Consider the following 5,559-nt stretch of genomic DNA (forward strand, 5'->3'; position numbering starts at 1 on the left):
CTGGCTCAAAGGGGTAGGGCACTGGCCCCATATGCCAGAGATGGCAGGTTCAAACCCAGCCCTGGCCAAAAACTGCAAAAAAAAAAAAAAAAGAATGGCCTTACTTATTTATTTTGTGGTTTCTATTTGCATGAAATATGTTTTTCCATCCCTTCATCTTGAATCTGAATGAGACCTTGTGGGTTAGATATGTTAGATAGACAGCAGGGGTGCTTGGGGTCTATTTTTTCCATCCATTCAGCCAGCCTGTGTCTCTTGAATGGGGCATGCAGACCATTCACAATGATTGATAGAATTGATATGTGGGATACCACTTTGTTCATCCTATTGGATAGTAACTTATTGCTTAGTTCTACCTCTTATGCCATTGTTTTATATGAGCTCTGAGCTTCAGCTTTTGGGTAGTTTTATACTGGTGGGTGCCTGCTGTGCTGATCCATGTATAATTCTGTTCTGAGTATTTTTTGCAGGGCAGATCTGGTCTTGACAAATTCCTTCAGTGTTTGCTTGTCTAGAAAAGTCTTTATTTCTCCTTCATATGTGAAACTTCATTTTGTGGAATACAAAATTCTAGACTAGCATTTCTTCTGTTTAAGAAGACTGAAGGTGGGTCCCCAATCACTTCTGCTTATCAGGTCTCATTTGAGAAGTCTGCACTTACCCTGAATGCTATTCTTTTGTTAGTTACTTAATGTTTTCACCTCATGGCTCACAGGAGTTTCTTCTTGGTGTTGACTTTGGACAGGCTGATGACTGTGTCTTGGTGATTGCCTCTTTGCAATGAATTTCCCAGGAGTTCTTTGAGGTTTTTGTCATTTCCAAAAGTTTCATTTGCTTTATTTTTAATATGTTGATATCTCTTGTGAATTTTTCATTCACTTCCAGAATTGTTTTTCTGGTTTCTTTGAATTGGTTTTTTTCCATTTTCTCTTGGATTTCATTGAGTTTCCTTATGATCCATATTTGGGATTCTTTATCTGTCATTTCAGTATTGCTCGGTATCCATTTTATTTTGTATCCATTGCTGGAGGGTTGGTGTTCCCTTTGGGGTAAGTCCTTTCACTCTGGTTTTTCATACATCTAGAGTTACTTTGTTGATACCTTCTTATCTGGGGCAGCTGTCACTAGCAAAATTTAATACAACTATAATTGCAGTCACTACTTCTACCATTCATTTTGAACTCCTTTGACTAGAGATAATGAGTCTGGCTATTTGGCTCACTCTCACAATTTTTATAACATTTTTAACATTAACATATTTCAGTACAACTATTTTCATGACTTCTATTATTCATTCCTATTATTAACCAAGAAAACTTTGGACTCCCTTTTAATGGGAATAATAATTCTAGCGCTTGGCTCACCCTCTCTTCACTCTCCAATCCCATGTCATTTTCTTTGTCTTGACATCTAAATGCCTCTTGTAATTTTCTCAACTTTCAGGTACCACAATACCATGTGTAATTTACTAATTAATTTTACTTAGAATAATTAACTTTGTCTTTTGTTTATGTTCTAAACCCTTTATCTCTCAAAAGTGTTATGTCCCATATTATCCTTTGTAGCATGAAGGTTTGCTGATAAATGAAGGTTCTCTAGATATTGAAATATCTTCCTTCAGCCATCAAGGAGAAAAGTTTGCTTGGCCAGGTTTAATGTTTATAAAATTACTCTATCTATCTGTGCTTTGTGTATTTTTCCTCCCAAATTCTCATCTATAAAAGCTAAGGAAAAGATTTAATGTTATTCTTAGCTTCACACGGTATAAATTTTATATCTCTTTTATTTACCTTTATCTTTAGCATATAAAAACCTTACATGTGGGTATGAGGGAAAGGGATGAGATTGGAGTTTGGTTTTTTTATTTGTTTGTTTGTTTGGTTGGTTGGTTGGTTGGTTTCTTTGTTTTATTGTTCTCTGTTTTCTAAAATTGGTCAAAAGAGCAACATGCTATCATAGAAAAAGGGTTTTGGCTTATCTGAATTAGAATTACAGACTTGCTACCTTTTAGTTGGGTGACTTACATAAATTACTAAATAAAACCCCATCTCCTTCATCTCAGTGGGTTTTCTGGAAGATTGAAATATGTGCAAAGTTCCTGATGCACAGCTGGATTCAGAGCTATGAGAATGGAAACCATTATCTAGCTGTGTGACCTGGAGCAAGTCACATGAAAGCTCTACACCTCAAAGTTTTCAGACATAAAAGTGAGATAATAAAAGTACTTTAAGGAGTTGTCATAAGATTAGATAAGCTTATTATAAGAAAGTGGTTGGAATTGTGCCTTTTGTATGGTAAGCATGTCATTATCTTTAGTATTATTACCACCATTAACCATGTGTCTGTCAATAGCTAAGCTGATACTGTAGGAAAATTTCCTGAACATGGCAAATGCCATTCATAGAGTAGGTAATCAATAATTTTCTCACCTTATTATTATCATTATGACATGGCTTATGTGAGAAGAAGGGATCCTCTATTTCCACAGTCATTTCCTTGTTAGGCCTCTTGTTTTAGGTCCATTGCTTTCTCTACTATTGCGTCTTCTGTGTAATTTTTCAGCAACTTCCATACCTTCAGTATCACAATTTGCTCACCTCTTGGCATAAAACAAATCAAGCTAATTTCTCAGTACCTTTTTAACATTACTATTATCGATGCTTTACTTCATCGATGCTTCATAGGGAATCTAAAATTTATACTGAGTACATGTCTATAGCTACCTCAGGTTTAAGAGAAACCTTTTCATATAAATGCCTTAGCACAGGACCTGGTACATAATAAACATCTAATAAAGTTAGCTAGTCTTACCACAGTCAAGTATTTTATCTAAATCATTTAACTTAATCCTTTACTAAGTAACCTTATCAGGAAACTCCCCATATTTCATAACTGAGATAACTTATGCTCAGAGGAATAAACAGATTGAGACTACAAGACAGCAATAAGAGGGAAAGGATTCAAATTATTGTTCATCTTATTCCAAAATACTCTTTCCACTACATTTGATGAGCCTTCACCATTCCTCCTCTTGTCTTTTTTACAATTTCAATTTATTCCTATTTCTTTACTGGGCTATTAGTGGTATCATCACTTCTTCAATTATTATAAGCATTCTCCTTGGGATTTCTTGGGGTCCCTCCAAATCTTTTTCTGTTTGGGGTAATATTCTTTAAAAATACCTAGGCAAGACTAAACAAAAGGCCCCAGTCTACTGTCTTTCTTAAAAGGATGTTCCATTTAGGAATATCTATTTAAACAAAAAAATAGCCATTTTAGGATATTCTATGAATACAAAAAAAGCTTAAAATTATATAATCATAGTCGTTCAAATTCCAGCTCTGTACAGACAAGTTCATAGGGTCATTATATGTTATTCTCCTTTACTCCTTACAACAACTCTATGAAATAAGTACAGGCAGTCCCTGAGTTACAAACATCCAACTGACATATGGTTGCACTTACGAACAAAACTACTACAGGTAGTAAGTAAATGTACCTGTTTCAGCACTCCCATGAATTCAACTTACGAACAAACCTACAGAATCTATTTCATTTGTAACCTGGAGACTGACTTTGATTATCCCCAGTATGTAGCTGAACAACCTGGGGCGGAGAGATGCCCCACAGCTCACTGCACAGCCAGTCATCATGTTGGGAGTTCCCAAATCAAAGTAACACAGCCAGGTCTAGTGAGGGCCCCAGGATCTTTCTGGGAGCCTGACAGGTACTCATGGCCTCTGAGCCACAATGGTACTCATGACACCTGGGACATCTGTGCCTGCCTCTGCTCTGTAGCTTCCCTTTGTCAGTTTTTATTGTCACCCTTGGTTTTTCTAGTCCATACTGGATTTTATTTATTTATTGGTGTATTTTAATTCAGAGAGCCAGGGGTCTTGTTCAATCTGCGGGGGCTACAGGATACTATTCTACTGACTTGTCATTATTCAGGAGACTGACAGAAAATAGCTACAGCCACACATGTGTGTGCTCTTGTTCAATATCATGAAAGCACAAGAGAAAACCATCTCTGTATCATTAACATATTACTACTTTTAAAAGAAAGATCTGAAGCTAACATGGTAAATTGTTAACATCTATTCAATCTAGGTAGTGGGTACATGGTGTCATATTACTTCCCATGCTTCTCTATATGTTTGAAATAGCTCATAAATTAAGTAAAAATAACTGTAAATAGAAAACACTATTAACATCTTACAAACACAAAGAAAATAAGGCTTTCTTTATGAGGCTTTATTTCTTAGACACTGAAACATTTTTTATACACTAAATAACAGCAAATGTAGCCAAGTGCTTAAATGCATAAGTACTCCATAGCTGATTAGTTATTACCAATTTTTTTCCCTAAGGTCTTAAAATACACCATACATAGTCCTCTGATTTGGGATTCAATGGCCAAGGCTTCCAAGGGTTATCCTGTATTAAGGACTGCCTATAGAAGGTTGAAGGAAGGAAAGGCAAAAAACAAAGCCAAGGGTGAACAAAAGGGCCCTAAGGCAAAAGGGCCAAAAAAATGGCATTTATCACCTTGGGGAATTACAGTCCCTTCCTCTCCTAGGTTAAGAAGCACATGTATCAGCCTCCTGAGAAGAATTCTTTCTCTCACAAACAGACTTACTTTAACCAAGCTTACAAGACTAATGACTACAATTAGAGTACCAATATATTGTTTTAAAATGAGAAATCCATAATAGAAATAGCATAACAAATCTCTGTAGGGAAACCTAGGTTGAAGATCAAATTATAACCCAAGTTTACATGACTAGCACAGCATGAGAAAAGAGGAACTGATAGCTACCTCTGTTGAATTAACATTATCAAGCTAAAATAGCTCAACGTATCCATCTCCATACATGGGAAAGACTTGCCAATAGGAACAAAATACTATAAACTCCACTGACCCAAAACTTTCTCTCCTCTGACCAGTGTTTTAATGGATACTGCCAAAGTTTGCCCCAGTGATCCTCATATTTCTATGTTTTAATGGCCATCAAATCCCTCTTTGAATTGAGACTTTCTTTCACTGAATGTCCTGGTATATTCAATCATTTAACAGGCCTAAGGGCCACATGTCACTACAGAAGCAATTCTACAGGTCATTTATCTTAGCGGTTATAAAAGATTCCATGTTGGTTCTGTGCCTGTAGCTCACTGGCTAGGGTGCCAGTCATATACACCAGAGCTGGCAGGTTCGAACCCAGCCCAGGCCTGCCAGACAACAATGACAACTACAACCAAAAAATAGCCGGGCATTATGGTGGGCGCCTGTAGCCCCCACTACTTGGGAGGCTGAGGCAAGAGAACCACTTAAGCCCAAGAGTTTGAGGTTGCTGTGAGCTGTGATGCCACAGCACTCTACCAAGGGTGACATACTGAAATTCTGTCTCAAAAAAAAAAAAAAAAAAAAAGCAAAAAATTCCAGTGAAATTTGATACACAAGCAGACAGTCTTCCTGGGGTAGCTGCAAAGATTATGAACATCATTTTTTTTTTTTTAATCTCTTAAAGTGAGGGGAATGATTCTGGAGGGAATCAAATA

The 5,559-nt window shown here is 36.7% G+C and overlaps 1 protein-coding gene across 1 annotated transcript in view; it reads right to left on the bottom strand.

The window, feature by feature from the left end:
* The window catches only part of ATP8B4 (ATPase phospholipid transporting 8B4 (putative)), a 240,815-nt gene that overhangs the window by 195,762 nt on the left and 39,494 nt on the right, over positions 1–5,559 (bottom strand). The gene's annotated exons all lie outside the window — the stretch shown is intronic.

Source organism: Otolemur garnettii, unplaced genomic scaffold (genome assembly GCF_000181295.1).
Source record: "Otolemur garnettii isolate 467f Iridium unplaced genomic scaffold, OtoGar3 scaffold00011, whole genome shotgun sequence".
Classification (NCBI taxonomy): Eukaryota; Metazoa; Chordata; class Mammalia; order Primates; family Galagidae; genus Otolemur; species Otolemur garnettii.